Genomic DNA, 21110 nt, shown 5'->3' with positions numbered 1-21110 from the left:
TCTCCCCAGCCTGGTGAGTCATCTGCTTGCTCCCAGAACCAAGTCTCCCTCCAGTCCGGATCTGCCAGAGCCTCCCTCCAGTCTGGATCTGCCAGAGCCTCCCTCCAGTCCGGATCTGCCAGAGCCGCCCTCCTGTCCGGAGCTGCCCTCTACGAGGGTCTCCTTTAGAGTCAGGTTTTGCGCCTGGAGTCCGCACCTTTTGGGGGGTGCATACTTAGGTAGCTCTTGCCCACATGAGTTTTGCGGGTAGTTTTCTGTTTCGTATCTGTACCAGACAGAACTGTTTTGGGTATTATTTTTGTCATTTTCGTATTTAGTGTTCAGTTGCTAATAAATAAATTATGAACATGTACCACGCTGCACCTTGGTCCTCACCTTCTTCCACCAACAGCCTTTACACTAGGTCAGTCTGGCTTGTTTTTGTAATTGCCATCTCAATCTGGGTTCGTTCATGCCATTCATTAAATTACGTTATGGAGATATCAGCACCTGCATCTAGGACTGCACGCAATGCCTTTTCATAGTACTTCACGTTAATGCGGTTGCATGTATTCTGGAAATTCCAAGGCCTAATATTGGTGTCAATATAACCTGGCCCCACACTTGGAATGAACAACAGGTTGTCTTTACAGAATGGATTCCCAACTGCAGTAAGTGGAGCCATAGGAAAAACCTATTAGTGGCAAAGTGTAAACTCCGTTGAAACCTGAGGTGACTATATCCCTCTTGTTTCTCTTCAAGAGGAGTCCTATGAAGATGCCCTCCTAGGGAGTATCTCTAATGCTATTGCTTTCAGATGTTTTTCCCACTCTTCTGAGTTGAGTAGATCTGAATCGTACATGTAGAATAGTGGAAGAAACTTTCCAGTGTTCTATGCCTGTAGAATGCAGAGTGCTCACCATCTCTTAAGATAGAATGACACAATTACAAATTAAGTACAATTTTACACATGGGTCTACTTAAAAAGGTGAAGAATTAGACAATCTGCTTGAGTTAAACATTGGACTTCAATCATAGACAAATCCATGAAGCTGAGGTAGTATTTCATACATCACCAAGATAAGGTATTACTGAACAAATACATGAATTAAGCTGGTTTTCAGTTTTTCACAATTCCTAATATATAATCCTAGTAGAAATTCCCTGTCTTAGGCCAGTGGGTCAGAAGTTTACATACACTCAGTATTTGGTAGCTTTGCCTTTAAATTGTTTAACTCGGGTCAAATGCTTCGGGTAGCCTTCCACAAGCTTCCCATAATAAGTTGTGATTTTTGGCCCATTCCTCCTGACAGTGCTGGTGTAACTGAGTCAGGTTTTATTGGCCTCCTTGGTCGAACACGCCTTTTCAGTTTTGCCCACAAATTGGCTATAGGATTGAAGTCAGGGCTTTGTGATGGCCACTCCAATACCTTGACTTTGTTGTCCTTAAGCCAGTTTGCCACAACTTTGGAAGTATGCTTAGGGTCATTGTTCATTTGGAAGACCCATTTGCGACCAAGCTTTAACTTCCTGACTGATGTCTTGAGATGTTGCTTCAATATATACACATAATTTTCCTGCCTCATGTTGCCATCTATTTTTGTTTCATCAGTCCAGAGGACATTTCTCCCAAAAGTATGATCTTTGTCCCCATGTGCAGTTGCAAACCGTAGTCTGGCTTTTTATGGCGGTTTTGGAGCCGTGGCTTCTTCTTTGCTGAGCGGCCTTCCAGGTTATGTCGATATAGGACTCGTTTTAATGTGGATATAGATACTTTTGTACCTATTTCCTCCAGCATCTTCACTAAGTCCTTTGCTGTTGTTCTGGGATTAATTTTCACTTTTCACACCAAACTACGTTCATCTCTAGGAGACAGAAAGCGTCTCTTTTCTGAGTGGTATGACGGAAACTTGTGGAGGTCTAAACTTTTTTTTTGAGGTCTTGGCTGATTTCTTTAGATTTTCCTATGATGTCAAGCAAAGAGGCACTGGCTTTGAAGGTAGGCCTTGAAACAGGTACACCTCTGATTGACTCAAATGATGTCAATTAGCCTATCAGAAGCTTCAAAAGCCATGACATAATTGTCTGGAATTTTCCAAGCTGTTTAACGGCACAATCAACTTAGTGTATGTAATCTTCTGACCCACTGGAATTGTGATAGTGAAATAATCTGTCTGTAAACAATTGTTGGAAAAATGACTTATGTCATGCACAAACTAGATGTTCTAACCGACTTGCCAAAACTATAATTTGTTAACAAGAAGTGTGTGGAGTGGTGTAAAAATGAGTTTTAATGACTCCAACCTAAGTGTATGTAAACTTCCGACTTCAACTGTATTTGACATTGGAAACGACTTACTTGTTTCATCTCTTCCTTTGTATGGTTCAATGTGAAAAGCAACCTGTGTAGTAGACACAAATCAATGGCAATCGGGACAAACGAGGCATTACATTTGAGTAAACAAAAAAATGACTTAGGACACATTTTTCTTAGCTTTGTTTTATGATATTTGTCAAAGAATAAATATGTATGAGCCATGCTTGCTTTTTTTGCATTATCATACACACCTGTTTTCATCCTAAATGCCAGGTGGGTACCAGGAAACAGCAAGAACACATACATGCACAGACTAAGAAATCCAACTGATGATGAATGAGATTACAAACTTGGGTCTTGTCCATAGAGGGGTGAATTGTTGAGGGGTGATTTTACTCAAATGTAAAGTAATTTAAAAAAAGAGGTTCCATTACCAACATCAGAGAATTACCAATAGCTGCCATTCACAGTTGCTTAATGTGAGCTTCAATAACAAAGGGGTCCCAGGAACTAAAAGCTCCCAAAGCAGGATAGAAGAAGGCTCCAATGTCATCTGGTGGGCTGTCTCCCCCTCTTGGCTATCTTGCTGCCACCTTTGAGTCCCAGTGTGGCAGAATAGGGTGGTGCCAGTGAATGTACTTTTCATCAAAAATGTGTGTTGCCATACCATGTGTAGTAAAAGGCATGCACATCAAATCAAAGTTTATTCGGCACGTGTTACAGTGAAATGCTTACTTTACAGGCCCTAACCAACAGTGCGATTTTTAAGTAATTGCACATTGTAGTTTAAAGCAGGGAATTGCCCGAGGGCAGCCTCCATGTTCTTGACCCTCTCGGGGGTCTGTGTCATTCGTTTTGATTAGTGCTGCTTCAGTGATGACAATGTCAATGTTACTATGGATTTGAATGTCATTTTTTCCAGGTCCCTTGATATTAAGGAACAATTTGAGACCAAATGGACTTCCAAAATTTAGAATCTTGTGGTGTAAAGGGCTTTAAAACAACTGTTAACATGAATATGAGCCATACCAAATCAATAAATGTCTAAACCTTGCCATTCTTATGTTAATGCTTGTTGTGATCCACTGTCCATTCTTGTGTTTTTTGGGCTTATTGTTGGCTTTGAAATTTGGCTGCTGAATGTTGGTTCATCCTACACATTGAAATATTAAAAATAAAAATGTTGGCTACTTATCCATTTATGATCGGTCAGAAGTAGCCTACCGACAACTGAAATGCAAGTCACAGAATTGCTACCCCCAATTTTTGAAATTCTAGTTTGTTACATTATTATTAACTTGTTATGGCTTGGGGGAAGAATTTCGACATCTGGATGAGAAGCATGCCCAAAGTAAACTGCCTGTTACTCAGGCCCAGAAGCTAGAATATGCATAGAAAACACTCTAAAGTTTCCAAAACTGTTAACTTCTTGATGCATCCATCCCGTTACCGGGATCCTTTTCATAAACACCAGCTGAATTGCAGCGCACCAAATTCAAATTAAATTACTAAAAATATTTAATTTTCATGAAATCACAAGTGCAATATAGCAAAACACAGCCTAGCTTGTTGTTAATCCACCTGGCGTGTCTGATTTCAATACAGCTTTTCGGTGAAAGCATAACAAGCGTTTATGTAAGAACATCTCTCTCAGTAGGCAAAATATTACAAACAGCTAGCAGCCAAGTAGATTGGTCACGAAAGTGAATAAATTAAATCGCTGACCTTTGATGATCTTCGGATGTTTTCCTCATGAGACTCCCAGTTACACAATAAATGTTATTTTGTTCCATAAAGATTATTTTATATCCAAAATACCTCCAGGTGTTTGGCGCATTATGTTCAGAAATCCACAGGCTCGAGCGGTCACGACATCACAAACGAAAATTCCAAATTGTATCAGTAATATCCACAGAAACATGTCAAACGTCAACCCTCAGGTTGTTTTTAAAATATATAATCGATAATATATCAACCGGGACTGTAGCTTTTTCAATAGGAGCGGGAGAGACAATGGCTGCCCCACTCGGTTGCGCATGCAAAACGCTGCTGGCACCCAGCCATCCACTGACGCGATGTGATCTTTCTTGCTCATTTTTCAAAATAAAAGCCTGAAACTATGTCTAAAGACTATTGACACCTTGAGGAAGCCATAGGAAAAGGAATCTGGTTGATATCCCTTTTAAAAGGAGGCAAGGCATCCAATGGAACAGAGAGCTTTCAGGAAAAACAGCACTTACTTGTTGGATTTTCCTCAGGTTTTCACCTGCAATATCAGTTCTGTTATACTCACAGACAATATTTTGACCGTTTTGGAAACTTTAGAGCGTTTTCTATCCTAATCTGACAATTATATGCATATTCTAGTTTCTGGGCCTGAGAAATAGGCAGTTTCAAATGGGTAAGTTTTTTAGACAAAAACTAAAATCCTGCCCCCTACACTCAAGAAGTTAAAGTAATGTCTGTGAGTATAACAGAACAGATATGGCAGGCGGAAACCAGAGGAAAATCCATCCAGGAAGTGGGATATTTTTGATGTGTGTAGCTTTCAATTGAATGCCTATAGAGTATCTAAATGGTTAGTACCCAGATTGCAGTTCCTATGGCTTTCACTAGATGTCAGTCTTTAGATATTGTTTCAGGCTTTTTTTCTGAAAAATTAGGAAGATTGAGACCATTTTGTAAGTGGCATGCAGAATTAAGCAGAGCTTCATCGGTCACGCAGAGCTTCAGCGTGCGTGACCGATTGTGTGCCCTTCGTTATTTTTCCTTTCTATTGAATACGCTATTGTCCGGTTGAAATATTATAGATTATTTAGACAATAGACAACCTGAGGATTAATTAAAAACATAATTTGACATGTTTCAACTAACTTTACCGGTACTATTAGGATGTATTCGTCTGCATGTTGTGAACGCCATTGAGCCAGTGGATTACTGAACAAAATGCGCCAACAAAACAGAGTTTGGGACATAAAGAGGAACTTTATCGAACAAAACAAACATTTATTGTGCAACAGGAACTCTTGTGACTGCAACCAGATGAAGCTCATCAAAGGTAAGTGATTCATTTGATCGCTATTTCTGACTTTCATGACTCCTCTACTTGGTTGTAAAATGTTTGTATGCTTTTGTAAGCGGGGCGCTGTCCTCAGATAATCGCATGGTATGCTTTCCCCGTAAAGCCTTTTTGAAATCTCACACAGAGGCTGGATTAACAAGAGGTTAAGCTTTATTTTGATGTATAACACTTGTATCTTTTATGAATGTTTACTATGAGTATTTCTGTATTTTGAATTTGGTGCTCTGCAAATTCATCCGATGTTGTCGAGGTGGGTCGCTAGCGGAACGCCTGCACCAGAGAGGTTTTAAGACAAATGCGGACGGGGTACACTAACCTAATGTTAACTTTTATGCCTTTCCCTAACCCTCACTGAAATTATACCCATGTCACGACTCCTACCAAAAGTGTCTCCCCTTCCTGTTCGGGTGGCGCTCGGCGGTAGTCATCACCGGCCTACTAGCTGCCACGGATCCTTTTTTCCCCCTTGTCTGTTTGTTTGGGTTGGCGTCGTTTTCACCGGTGTGGTGAATTAAAAGTATCGCTAACCTGAACTCTCTGTTTCCTGCGCCTGACTTCTTCCTCCACTACACCCCGGGCGTTACAACTCAACAATAACCTTATTATTATTATTATTATTGTTATTATTAGTATGCTACAGACTGCAATAAAACATTTTTAAAAAACGTTTTTTTTCTGATATAATTCAGCTTTTCTTACATTTTTCTGTGGGCAAGAATCAGTAAAGTCAACCACACTAAAAATATATAGACAGTCCATGACACCCAAGATCCTAGTTTTAACCATATTTTGAAGCTATGCATTCTTTGTTACATTCTTGTTGCTTGTAAACAGGAACGTTTTATGTTGGGTTATGATAAGTCAATCAAATCTATTTATAAAGCCCTTCTTACATCAGCTGATGTTACAAAGCGCTGTACAGAAAACCAGCCTAAAACCCCAAACAGCAAGCAATGCAGGAAAAACTCCCTAGAAAGGCCAGAACTTAGGAAGACACCTAGAGAGGAACCAGGCTATGAGGGGTGGCCAGTCCTCTTCTGGCTGTGCCGGGTGGAGAATATAACAGAATATGGCCAAGATGTTCAAATGTTCATAGATGACCAGCAAGGTCAAATAATAATAATCACAGTGGTCGTCGAGGGTGCAACAGGTCAGCACCCCAGGAGTAAATGTCAGTTGGCTTTTTATAGCCGATCATTAAGAGTATCTCTACCACTCCTGCTGTCTCTAGAGAGTTGAAAACAGCAGGTCTGGCACAGGTAGCACGTCTGGTGAACAGGTCAGGGTTCCATAGCTGCAGGCAGAACAATTGAAACTGGAGCAGCAGCACGGCCAGGTGATCTGGGGACAGCAAGGAGTCATCAGGCCAGGTAGTCCTGAGGCATGGTCCTAGGGCTCAGGTCCTCCTCCTCCGAGAGAGAGAGAGTGAGAGAGAGAGAGAGAGAGAGAGAGAGAGAGAGAGAGAGAGAGAGAGAGAGAGAGAATTAGAGAGAGCATACTTAAATTCACATAGGACACCGGATAAGACAGGTGAAATACTCCAGATATAACGGACTGACCCTAGCCCCCCGACACAAAACTACTGCAGCATAAATACTGTAGGCTGAGACAGGAGGGGTCGGGAAACACTGTGGCCCTGTCCGACGATACTCCCGAACAGGATCAAACGGGCAGGAAACCCCACCCACTTTGCCAAAGCACAGCCCCCACACCACAAGAGGGATATCTTCAACCACCAATTTACCATCCTGAGACAAGGCCGAGTATAGCCCACAAAGATCTCCTCCACGGAACAACCCAAGGGGGGGGGGGGGGGGGGGGGGGTGCCAACCTGGACAGGAAGATCACGTCAGTCACTCAACCCACTCAAGTGACAAACCCTCCTAGGCACGGCATGGAAGATCACAAGTAAGCCAGTGACTCAGCCTCTGTAATAGGGTTAGAGGCAGAGAATCAGTGGAGAGAGGGGAACTGGCCAGACAGAGACAGCAAGGGCGGTTCATTGCTCCAGTGCCTTTCCGTTCATCTTCACACTCCTGGGCCAGACTAGACTCAATCATAGGACCTACTGAAGAGATGAGTCTTCAATAAAGACTTAAAGGTTGAGACCGAGTCTGCATCTCTCACATGGATAGGCAGACCATTCCATAAAAACGGAGCTCTATAGGAGAAAGCCCTGCCTCCAGCTGTTTGCTTAGACATTCTGTGGACAGTAAGGAGGCCTGCGTCTTGTGACCGTAGCATACGTGTAGGTATGTACGGCAGGACCAAATCGAAAAGATAGGTAGGAGCAAGCCCATGTAATGCTTTGTAGGTTAGGAGTAAAACCTTGAAATCAGTCTTTGCCTTAACAGGAAGCCAGTGTAGAGAGGCTAGCACTGGAGTAATATGATCACATTTTTTGGTTCTAATCAAGATTCTAGCAGCCGTGTTTAGCACTAACTGAAGTTTATTTAGTGCTTAATCTGGGTAGCAGGAAAGTCGAGTATTGCAGTAGTCTAACCTAGAAGTGACAAAACCATGGATTACTTTTTCTGCAACATTTTTGGCCAGAAAGTTTCTGATTTCTGCAATGTTACGTTGATGGAAAAAAGCTGTCCTTGAAACAGTCTTGATATATTCGTCAAAAGAGAGATTAGGGTCCAGAGTAACGCCAATGTTCTTCACAGTTTTATTTGAGATGACTGTACAACCATCAAGATGAATAGCCACTTTCAACAGAAGATCTATTTGTTACTATGGACGTAAAACAAGCATCACTGTTTTGTCTGAGTTTAAAAGTAAAACCTTTGCCGACATCTACAGGCAGGGCAATTTTGAGGCTTCACCATCGAAATGTACAGCTGTGTGTCATCCACATAGCAGTGAAAGTTAACATTATGTTTCCGAATGACATCACCAAGAGGTAAAATATATAGTGAAAACAATAGTGGTCCTAAAACGGAGCCTTGAGGAACACCAAAATGTACAGTTGATTTGACAGAGGACAAACCATCCAGAGACACATTGATATCTTTCCGACAGATCTAAACCAGGCCAGAACTTGTCGGTGTAGAACAATTTGGGTTTCCAATCTCTCCAAAAGAATGTGGTGATTGATGGTATCAAAAGCAGCACAAGGTCTAGGAGCACGAGGACAGATGCAGAGCCTCGGTCTGATGCCATTAAAAGGTAATTTACCACCTTCACAAGTGCAGGATCAGTGCTATGATGGGGTCTAAAACCAGACTGAAGCGTTTCGTATACATTGTTTGTCTTCAGGAAGGCAGTGAGTTGCACAGCAACAGCTTTTTTATTTTTTTTGGAGAGGAATGGGAGATTCAATATAGGCCGATTAGTTTTTTATATTTTCTGGGTCAAGGTTTGGCTTTTTCAAGCAAGGCTTTATTACTGCCACTTTTAGTGACTTTGGTACACATCTGGTGGATAGAGAGCCGTTTATTATGTTCAACATAGGAGGGCCAAGCACAGGAAGCAGCTCTTTCAGTAGTTTAGTTGGAATGGTATCCAGTATGCAGCTTGAAGATTTAGAGGCCATGATTATTTTCATCATTGTGTCAAGAGATATAGTAATAAAAAACTTGAGTGTCTCCCTTGATCCTATGTCCTGGCAGAGTTGTGCAGACTCAGGACAACTGAGCTTAGGAGGAATACGCAGATTTAAAGAGGAGTCCGTAATTTGCTTTCTAATAATCATGATCTATTCCTCAAAGAAGTTCATGAATTTATCACTGCTGAAGTGAAAGCCATCCTCTCTTGGGGAATGCTGCTTTTTAGTTAGCTTTGCGACAGTATCAAAAATACATTTAAGTTCATACATCTCAATTAAGTTGGAAAAATAGGATGATCGAGCAGTAGTGAGGGCTCTTCGATATTGCACGGTACCGTCTTTCCAACCTAGTCGGAAGGCTTCCAGTTTGGTGTAGCGCCCCTTCCGTTCCAATTTTCTGGAAGCTTGCTTCAGAGCTCGGGTATTTTCTGTATACCAGGGAGCTAGTTTCTTATGACAAATGTTTTTTGTTTTTGGGGGTGCGACTGCATCTAGGGCATTCCGCAAGGTTAAATTGAGTTCCTCAGTTAGGTGGTTAACTGATTTTTGTACTCTGATGTCCTTGGGTAGGCGGAGGGAGTCTGGAAGGGTATCTAGGAATCTTTGGGTTGTCCGTGAATTTATAGCACAACGTTTGATGATCCTTGGTTGGGGTCTGAGCAGATTATTTGTTGCGATTGCAAACATAATAAAATGATGGTCCGATAGTCCAGGATTATGAGGAAAAACATTAAGATCCACAACATTTATTCCATGGGACAAAATTAGGTCCAGAGTATGACTGTGGCAGTGAGTAGGTCCGGAGACATGTTGGACAAAATCCACTGAGTCGATGATGGCTCCCAAAAGCCTCTTGGAGTGGGTCTGTGGACCTTTCCATGTGAATATTAAAGTCACCAAAAATTAGAATATTATCTGCCATGACTACAAGGTCCGATAGGAATTCAAGGAACTCAGTGAGGAACACTGTATATGGCCCAGGAGGTCTGTAAACAGTAGCTATAAAACGTGATTGAGTAGGCTGCATAGATTTTATGACAAGAAGGTTTTTTTGTAAATTGAAATTTGCTATCGTAAACGTTAGCATCACCTTCGCCTTTGCAGGATGTGCACTTGTGATATGGTCACTAGTGTAACCAGGAGGTGAGGCCTCATTTAACACAGTAAATTCATCAGGCCATGTTTCAGTCAGGCCAATCACATCAATATTATGATCAGTGATTAGTTCATTGACTATAACTGCCTTGGAAGTAAGGGATCTAACATTAAGTAGCCCTATTTTGAGATGTGAGGTATCACAATCTCTTTCAAAAATGGCAGGAATGGAGGAGGTATTTATTCCAGTGAGATTGCTAAGGCGAACACAGCCGTGTTCAGTTTTGCCCAACCTAGGTCGAGGCACAGACACAGTCTCAATGGGGGACAGCTGAGCTGACTACACTGACTGTGCTAGTGGCAGACTCCACTAGCTGCCTGGCCTGCACCCTATCTCATTGTGGAGCTAGGGGTGTTAGAGCCCTGTCTATGTTCATAGATAAGATGAGAGCACCCCTCCAGCTAGGATGGAGTCCGTCACTCCTCAACAGGCCAGGCTTGGTCGTCTTGAGTGTAGGGGTAGGTATTTTGATGTTTGGATGAAAAACGTACCCAAATTAAACTGCCTATTTCTCAGGCCCAGAATCTAGAATATGCATATTATTGTCAGATTAGGATAGAAAACACTCTAAAGTTTCCAAAACTGTCAAATTTGTCTGTGAGTATAACAGAACTGATTTTGCAGGTGAAAACCCGAGGAAAATCAAACCAGGAAGTGGCCTCTATTTTGAAAGCTCCATGTTCCATAGCCTGCCTTCGCTCCATTTAAAGGGATATCAACCAGATTCATTTTCCTATGACTTCCCCATGGTGTGAACAGTCTTTAGACATAGTTTCAGGCTTTTATTTTGAAAGATGAGCGAGAAAGATCACATCGTGTCATTGGATGGCTGTTTGCCAGCAGCGTTTTGTATGCGCAACAGCTTGGAGCATCCATTTTCTCTCTCTCTCCTATTGAAGAATCTACATTCCCGGTTGATATATTATCGATTATATATTGTAAAAATCGTTTGAAATGTTTCTACGAACATTACAGATACTATTTGGAATTTTCGTCTGCGATGTCGTGACCGCTCGAGCCTGTGGATTTCTGAACATAACGCGCCAACCAAATGGAGGTATTATGGATATAAAAATAATCTTTATGGAACAAAAGGACCATTTATTGCATAACTGGGAGTCTCGTGAGTGCAAACATCCGAAGATCATCAAAGGTAAGCGATTTAATTTATTGCTTTTCTGACTTTCGTGACCAATCTACTTGGCTGCTAGGTGTTTGTAATATTTTGTCTACTGAGAGAGATGTCCTTACATAAACGCTTGTTACGCTTTCGCCGAAAAGCTTTATTGAAATCTGACACGCCAGGTGGATTAACAACAAGCTAAGCTGTGTTTTGCTATATTGCACTTGTGATTTCATGAAAATTAAATATTTTTAGTAATTTAATTTGAATTTGGCGCTCTGCAATTCAGCGGTGTTTGACGAAAATGATCCCGCTAAGAAGTTTTTAAGCCTTTCTAGAAGAATCATATCTGAATCTATCTACACCTATCTACACCTCATCCATTCTACAACACCTCACTTTAAAGTCTCCTACCAGTATACAGTTTTCTGAGCAGTGTTTTTAGGTTATGAAACGTTTCTCTCCTTTCAGATTCAAAGCATAAACATTAATAAACAAAAAGTTACATATTAAACTTCAAAATCAATTATTAATCAACCAAGTCATTTCTAAACCTACTTTTTATTTTTTCCAAATCCCATCATATCCCTAGCTTTCGACAATGACCTCGTATTTCTTGCAAACAACTGAGGATCCTCACTATCTATTTCATCTTCAATCTCCTGATTTTGACTTTTGGGTGGAGCAGCAGGAAATCCTTTTGAGAAGTTATCTTTAACAGTGCAGTGACTTCAGTGGACACCGCTCTCTCTTTGGCGTCCTTTTTAGACTTGTTCCGACACCTGAGAAGCACCTTGCACCATCTCTACCTGTGTATCTAGTTCACCCATCATGTGTTGCTGTTCCACCATGTCAGCAGCACAGACTAAAACTGCGTCTTGTGTTTCTCCAAACTTATCTGCCACTGTCTCTGGAGTCACCTGTAGCTGCAACACACTCTGTGTCACTCTCTTCCTCTCTCTCCATAGGCACACTCCCCTCATCTTCCTCAGAAGTGATGTCCATTGTTTGCAAAAGTAAGTGATAGATGTAGCTGCAATAATGAAAAAGAAAGCTATCTTTGGGTCTGTCACACATTCTGCACACATTACCTACGTTCAAACATTCTCTGGCATAATGCCCTTGTTCACTACATTTATGGCATGTGAATTCCGGATATTCCTTAAGTATTTGCCCCGGCTGAATACAAAGCCTACATATCTTCATTTCATTGTCATGGATCACACAGAACTATTCAAATCCTTCGACCGTGTTAAATTTGATGGAATATGACAAGGATTGCACATTGTCTGTAAACTTCACCTTGCAAAATCATGTCCCGCCTACAATGTAAGTTCCTGGCCACATCCTCCTCTTGATCGGCCTGGTCGCCTTCACTTTCCAGCCTTTTAGCTTCTCATATATTTTGCCATCAGTGATTGTGATTGTGGGCAAGTTCAAAAAGGACAACACAAATTCATCATTCCCCAGTTATTTAGCCATGATTTTCTCTCTCTCTCAAACACTCCAGCCAACTGCTGCCCGTCCACTTCCTGAAACTAAAAAAAAGGGCATATTCAGGCTGGTAAGGCTGTAAGCCATGGACTAAGAGTTGGATAGACTAAAGTTCACGTAACTCAAAACCATTCTATTTTAAAATGGCCATTATATTATTAAATAGTCTCTACAACAGTACAATTCACTGGGCAATAAGCTTACAGCACCTGGCACTCTCCCATCCAAGTACTAACCAGGCCTGACTTTGCTTCCGAGATCAGGCTGGAATGACCGCAAGCCATGGAATGAGCGTTGGATAGACTATTTAACCAGCATTTCTCTCCTGTCCTATTGGTTTTCATATCAACTTTCTTCTGTTGTCCAGAAGCCAAAGGCTCAATCCTAGTCATATTAGCAACCCATCCTAGTTGTTGCTATTCCACCTCTTTCTAACAGAGATGGTAACATATGGAACTGCTCGCTTTAGGTGCACTGTTTAGAACAGTGTTTTGCATTTCCACTCGTTCAATTTGCAAAGAAAGGAATCTGTAAAAATCAAACCCTAAATGTTGATTCAACCAGTCAAATCACGTTTGTATGTATTCCTCAGAGATCCTAGAACGTAACTAGACTTCACTATATCATTAGGGGTGTAGTATATCCTACATGACCCCAAATTTGATCAGAGAGCAACGCCTTCATGGCTCGCCTATAACGCGGGCGGTCTTCACTTGAACCACTAACTTTGTCAAATATGCACCAGTCTTGGTCAATCAAAGCTAGAGAGCCAATGAGCTGGGCTTTACGGGAGTATCCGGAAACCCTGTATCTGTCGTAAAATGTAGCTACTAACCTTGCGCGACAGCATGCCTTTTCCTTTTGAACAAAAACTATAAGAATATTCAGAGTTATGAAGTTATGAAAACTGGTTGTTTTGCAAATCTTCAACTTATATGGCTACTAATACTGGAAAAGCTAAATCAAAGTCCAAGTATACAGATTTGACGATATTCTTGCAGAAAAATGTAATATGATTGCAAATGTCTCCTTCGCGATTTGCCCAAATGTACCTGTGTGACTTCACTCTAAATGTCATGTAGTTCACTCATACTTCACGTTATCCATCTGAAACTTTGCACATACACTGCTGCCATGTTGTAGACACCATCGGAGTTATAACCAGAGTGAATGCTAGAACTGGGACCTTTCTGTTGCATTTCAAATATGGTGGTGTATTTTCTTCTACTAGATCTATTGTGTTATATTCTCCTACATTCAATTCACATTTCCTCAAAGTGTTTCCTTTCAAATGGTACCAAGAATATGCATATCCTTGCTTCGGATACTGAGCTACAGCCAGTTAGATTTGGGTAAGTCATTGTAGGCGAAAATTGAAAAAAGGACACTTTATGTTGGTTCTTCCTTTATTTTGGCAGTTACCTGTATGTATACATTTCATATTCCAGTCACATACCTTGGGTCATTTTTTCTTCTGATACCTCCTCCTTTTGGCCCACATAGATAGGGCTCCACCACCCCCCCCCCCCCTTTAACATAATGACAAAATATTATATAACTTGCTGATATCAGTACGTTAATGAATTAAAGGTAGACTCAGCATTATGAAGTTCAATCAATTAATCACATTTTATTTATAAAGCCCTTTTTACATCAGCAGATGTCACAAAGTGCAATACCGAAACCCAGCCTGAAGCCCTAAACAGCAAGTGATGCAGATGTAGAAGCACAGTGGCTAGGAAAAACTCCTAGAAAGGCCAAAACAGCAGGTGCAGTAGAGAGAGAGCAACACCGCAGATATTGTGATGATTTCGATGCAAGACTTGTCCTCACACAGTCACACAGCATAAGGGCACAAGGCGAGACCAAAATGCAGACACAGGAGGCAGATGGTAGAGCTCCGATATTTATTGTAACAAAGGGAGTAGGCAAAGGCAGGTCAGGGACAGGCAAGAGTTCATAAACCAGGTCAGAGTCCAAACAGTACCAGATGATAGGCAGTCTAGAGGTCCGGCCAGGCAGGGGTCAGAAACCAGATCCGAGTCCAAAACAGTACAAGGGGATAGGCAGGCTGGTAGTCAGAACAGTTAGAGTGGTCACGCAGGCGGGTTCGGAGTCAGGACAGGCAAGGGTTGAAACCAGGAGAACTAGAAACAAACAGAGACAGGGAAAAATAGGAGCAAAAAAACGCCTGGTTGACTTGGCAAACAAGAATAACTGGCACAGAGAGACAGGAAACACGGGGAAATATACACCGGGGATAATAAGTGACACCTGGAGGGGGTGGAGACAAGGACAGGTGAACCAGATCAGGGTGTGACACACAGAGTATCTGTGTATGTGTTCGATTCAAGCTAATACAACGTGGTAATTACGGGACCAAAACAGCAGAGAAGTTAAGCCTCATGCTTCAATGCTCTTAGTTGTTGTGGAAATTGACCCACTTCTGCTGTTACTTTGTGCATCTTTGTCGTCTTGCTAAGTCTACCTTTAAAGGCAGAGGCATAGCAACACAACATTTGCATATTCATATATAAGTCCAAAACCCTTTAGGATATCTTTAAAAAGTAAAACGATATAATGAATAACTTCACACATTTATCATCATTGGTATGATGATACATTTCAGAGGGGTTGGGTTGAATGCATTCAGTTGTGCAACTGACTAGGTATCCCCCTTCCCTTTCCATTAAAAGCAAGAAGCGTCCAGTTTCTGAATAAGTTTTATAAAACACCCCTAGGTACAGACAGGAATGCCAGGCTGAATTAGTGAAGCAAAACATTAGTGAAACATATCATGATTCAGTTCAAACTTCGAGGCTACTGTTTTCCTTTACCTATGCACTCATTCACTCCCATTCAATAATTCAAAACCATTAATTTGGTGTTATTAGGAAGCTACACTAACCTTAGCTTGTAAACCACAGTTGAAACAACCACTTCAATACCAATCCAATGCTTATGAATTATTAAGAACAGTGGGAATGAATGAACACCCCTAAGCAACTAAGGGAGAAGACATGATCATGGCTTTTGTTTTGGGGTCTGAGTCACAGCACACTGGCTGTGGCTGATCTTCTAAAAGTAGACCCACACGAACAAATAACTTACCAAAAGGTTTTCAAAAAAATGACTTTCAGCCACAAAGTGCATTGTGTATTTCTTACTTGGAAGCCCTCTGGTCCTCTCTTGAACAATGTTCTTCACCCTCTTGTCTTGCCACTGCTCTCTCTGCCCTGTCCTCTGTGCTCCTCTCTTGCCGCCTCTGTCTGCATCTCTCCTGTGGCCTATTCTCTCTTCTGTCCTCCGGCCTCCTCTCTCTCTCCATCTCTGCTGCGGCCTCCTCTTTCTGCTCTCCTCCTGTCTCCACTCGTGCCATTTCTCCTGCTGGCTCGTCTCTCATCTCCTCTTCCTCAGAAACAGGGGGTCCATCCCGTGGAAACAATATTGAACAATTTAAACCATAGGTGGTTATGTTATGTAATACAGTAATAGATTAACTGTGTATTTTTCAATACTTAAGTTGTTACAAACACTGGCCTCCGGGTACCTTTGGGTAGTGTGTATGGTAGTGTCTATACATCAGATGGAAAGTAAAGTTGCAATGCTGCGTTCTTTAACTGTATGGCTATAAAGCCTAGAAAGAAACATTTAGTGAGCAGAACACAGTGAAAAAACAGACGCCACTACAGTACATGCCAACGTTTATTGACTGACAACCGCAATAATAAAGCAACATTCTAATTTCAGGCACAAAATGAATCTCACTCGTCTTCCCATCCTGATTGGAATTATAGCAAGTGTGCATACAGTGTACTTGATTTTAGACTACTTGTATTTATTATGGATCTCCAATAGCCAAGGCAGCAGCTACACTTCCTGGGGTCCGGCAAAATTAAGGAAGTTATACAAGTGTAAAAACATTATAAAGCATTAATTACAGATTTTCACAACACATTGTGTGACCTCCGGCCCGTGCTCCACTACCACATATCTGCAAGTGTATCAAGAAGATAATGTTGCATCGGTAATACATTCAACCACCTTGATGCACCGGTGCGTCAATCTAATTCAAGAAGTTAAATAACAAAAGAAGTATAGCGAAGACATGTGGTGGTTCATTTCTTTACAATCAAATGAGGAGAGACAAACCTATCACACAAGTTAGAGTTATACTTAAACTACATCTTTAATAGTGAGAGCTTTGCAATAGTGAGGGCTGGTCGACGAATCACAGTTTCTGATGATCCGTTGAGAGCGGCGAGTCAAGTACAAAGGTCTTTTATAGCCAAGATACACCCCTTTCAACCTACATGACAAACAACAGATATATAGAATGGGTCACAAGGTATGTATGTATCTGTATGAAAGATACCTATAATACATAACAGACAGTATCTGCTGTGTAAACAGTTTATTGTATAGACCAGTGTCTGGTCCTCCGACTCCAAACTGGAACCATCTTTCCCTGGTACAGTATAGAACAGAAACATTAACTCGACCAATTGCATAAATCAATTGTCAACCCCAGATACTCCCATCTCAAGTAAAACCCTTTCTTGACCACTCTCCTGGACAAGCTCCCTGAGGGGAGTGAGCCTCTAGGTCATACACTATCCCAGGATAAGTGCAACATCAGAGATGACATACAATGGTTCCAGACACTGCCACACACATCCCCCAATGCCAAAGGAGGGAGTGACTGGCGCACAGACATTGTGGAGACAAGTAATTGGTTCCCCATTAATTACGCCATTCCTTCACAGTGTTTACGAATAGGTAAAGGCACATTCACATATGAAGACAATGTTCCCTCCTGTCTTCTTCCCATTCTGATATTCTGCATAGCACCAGGGACATGTGAAAGACAAGCCTGACCTCTCCCCTCTCTGGGCCCCAGGTGACTGAGAAGTGCAACTGCCAACACCAGAGTCCAAAGGGATACATTCTAATAACAAGTATATCACATAAGCATATTATGCAGATAAGACATCTTAATTATCTATGTTACCCAACTAATTCTGATTCTTCCGCCACAGACATCAAAACAATGAAATAACACATATGGAATCAAGTAGTAACCAAAAAAGTGTTAAACAAATCAGAATATATTTTATATTTGTGATTCATCTTGATGACAGCTTTCAACACTCTTGGCATTCTCTCAACCAGCTTCATGAGGTAGTCAGCTGGAATGCATTTAAATTAACAGGTGACTTCGATAAAAGTACATTTGTGGAATTTCTATCCTTCTTAATGAGTCTATATGGAAATTTTCATCAAATGCAGTCGCAAAATCCATCAAGGGCTATGATGAAACTGGCTCTCATGAGGACCGCCATAGGAATGGAAGGATCAAGAACATCAACTCTTCATAGGCGACTGTGGGAATCAGGCCTTCATGGTCGAATTGAGATATGCCATCCCATCTGTTTTAGACTATAATTTATTTTTCAACAGGACAATAACCCAACACACCTACAGGTTGTGTAAAGGCAATTTTACCAAGAAGGAGAGTGATGGAGTGCTGCATCAGATGACATGGCCTCCACAATCCCCCGACCTCAAACCAAATTAAGATGGTTTGGGATGAGTCGGAACCGCAGAGTGAAGGAAAAGCAGCCAAAAACGTGCTCAGCATATGTGGGTACTTCTTCATGACTGTTGAAAAAGCATTCCAGGTGAAGCCGGTTGAGAGAATGCCAAGAGTGTGCAGAGGGTGGCTATTTGAAAAATATCAAATATAAAAACACTTTTTTGGTTACCACATGATTCAATATGTCTTTACTAATATTCTACAATGTAAAAAATAGTGAAAATAAAGAAAAACCCATGATATTTATGTGTTTAGCACTTTGATGTGACAATTCCATACCTTTTTTAAGGAATATCTCAAAGAAACAACAAAATAATTGTTGTTGCCTCTTCACTGTTGACATTGAGTGTCACGGCTGATTTCTTCCTCTTCCTCTGAAGAGGTGTAGCAAGGATCGGACCAAGATGCGGCGTGGGAAGTGTCCATGTTTTAATAAGAAAACTCAACATGAACACAAAATACAAAAACAATAAATGTGAACAAACCAAAACAGTCCCGTGTGGCACAGGAAACAACCAGCCACAAAACCCAACACAAAACAGGCTACCTAAATATGGTTCCCAATCAGAGACAATGACTAACACCTGCCTCTGATTGAGAACCGTATCAGGCCAAACATAGAAATGGGAAAACTAGACACACAACATAGAATGCCCACTCAGCTCACGTCCTGACCAACACTAAAACAAAGAAAACACAAAAGAACTATGGTCAGAACGTGACAGTATCCCCCCCCAAGGTGCGGACTCCGGCCACAAAAGCTAAACGTATAGGGGAGGGTCTGGGTGGGCATCTGTCCGCGGTGGCGGCTCTGGCGCAGGACGTGGACCCCACTCCACCATAGTCTTTGTCCGCTTTAGTCTCCTCCTAGGAACGGCGACCCTCGCCGCCGACCTAGGATTGGCAACCCTACTAAAGGACCCCACTGGACTAAACAAACTCCTCCGGACTGAGGGGCAGCTCAGGACTGAGGGGTAGCTCAGGACCGAGGGGTAGCTCAGGACCGAGGGGTAGCTCAGAACCGAGGGGTAGCTCAGGACCGAGGGGTAGCTCAGGACCGAGGGGTAGCTCAGGACCGAGGGGTAGCTCAGGACCGAGGGGTAGCTCAGGATCGAGGGGTAGCTCAGGACCGAGAGTTAGCTCAGGACCGAGAGGTAGCTCAGGACCGAGAGGTAGCTCAGGCTGGTTGAAGGCTCTGGCAGCTTCTGGCTGACTGACGGCTCTGGCAGCTCCTGGCTGACTGACGGCTCTGGTAGATCCTGGCTGAATGGCAGATCCTGGCTGAATGGCGGCTCTGGCAGATCCTGGCTGAATGGCGGCTCTGGCAGATCCTGGCTGAATGGCGGCTCTGGCAGATCCTGGCTGAATGGCGGCTCTGGCAGATCCTGGCTGAATGGCGGCTCTGGAGGATCCTGGCTGAATGGCGGCTATGGCGGATCCTGGCTGACTGGCGGCTCCTGGCTGACTTGCGGCTCCTTGTAGACTGGCGGCTCTGGCGGCTCCTTGCAGACTGGCGGCTCTGGCGGCTCCTTACAGACTGGCGGCTCTGGCGGCTCTGGATAGGCGGGAGACTCTAGCAGCTCTGCACAGGCGGTAGACTCCAGCAGCTCTAGAAAGGCGGGAGACTCCAGCAGCTCTGGACAGGCGGGAGACTCTAGCAGATCTGGACAGGCGGGAGACTCTAGCAGCTCTGGACAGGCGGGAGACTCTAGCAGCTCTGGACAGGCGGGAGACTCTAGCAGCTCTGGACAGATGAGGCGTACTGTAGGCCTGGTGCGTGGTGCCGGCACTGGTGGTACTGGGCCGAGGACACGCACCTCAGGGCGAGTGCGGGGAGGAGGAACAGGGAGTACTGGGCTCTGGACACGCACAGAAAGCCTGGTGTGGGGGGCTGCAACCGGAGGGCTGGTGCGTGTAGGTGGCATTGGATAGACCGGACCGTGCAGGCGCACTGGAGCTCTTGAGCACCGAGCCTGCACAACCTTACCTGGTTGAATGCTCCCGGTCACCCTGCCAGTGCGGCAAGGTGGAATAGCCCGCACTGGGCTGTGCTGGCGAACCGGGGACACCATGCGTAAGGCTGGTTTCATGTATGTCGGCCCAAGGAGACGCACTAGAGACCAGATGCGTAGAGCCGGCTTCATGGCACCTGGCTCGATGCTCACTCTAGCCCGGCCGATACGAGGAGCTGGTATGTACCGCACTGGGCTATGCATCCGCACTGGGGACACCATGCGCTCCACAGCATAACACGGTGCCTGCCCGGTCCCTCTCGCTCTCCGGTAAGCACAGGAAGTTGGCGCAGGTCAAAAAATACATTTTTGGGGCTGACTCTCGGGCTTCCATCCGCGCCGCCGTGCTGCCTCCTCATACCAGCGCCTCTCCGCCTTCGCTGCCTCCAGCTCTTCCTTGTGGCGGCGATATTCCCCTGGCTGTGCCCAGGGTCCTGTCCCGTGCTGCCTGTTACCACACGACTTGGTCCTTGGTTGGTGGGTGATTCTGTCACGGCTGATTTCTTCCTCTTCCTCTGAAGAGGTGTAGCAAGGATCGGACCAAGATGCGGCGTGGTAAGTGTCCATGTTTTAACAAGAAAACTCAACATGAACACAAAATACAAAAACAATAAATGTGAACAAACCGAAACAGTCCCGTGTGGCACAAACATTGACACAGGAAACAACCAGCCACAAAACCCAACACAAAACAGGCTACCTAAATATGGTTCCCAATCAGAGACAATGACTAACACCTGCCTCTGATTGAAAACCATATCAGGCCAAACATAGAAATGGGAAAACTAGACACACAACATA

General features: G+C 43.1%; 2 pseudogenes; both read right to left on the bottom strand.

Annotated features, from left to right (window-relative positions):
• Positions 1-394: 394 nt before the first annotated feature.
• LOC139383265 (glycoprotein endo-alpha-1,2-mannosidase-like protein) lies at positions 395-2760 on the bottom strand (annotated as a pseudogene).
• Positions 2761-20441, bottom strand: LOC139383264 (glycoprotein endo-alpha-1,2-mannosidase-like; annotated as a pseudogene).
• Positions 20442-21110: the final 669 nt, after the last annotated feature.

The sequence above is a fragment of the Oncorhynchus clarkii genome, chromosome 25 (assembly GCF_045791955.1).
Source record: "Oncorhynchus clarkii lewisi isolate Uvic-CL-2024 chromosome 25, UVic_Ocla_1.0, whole genome shotgun sequence".
NCBI lineage: Eukaryota > Metazoa > Chordata > Actinopteri > Salmoniformes > Salmonidae > Oncorhynchus > Oncorhynchus clarkii.
This window is presented reverse-complemented; position numbering and strand designations above follow the sequence as displayed.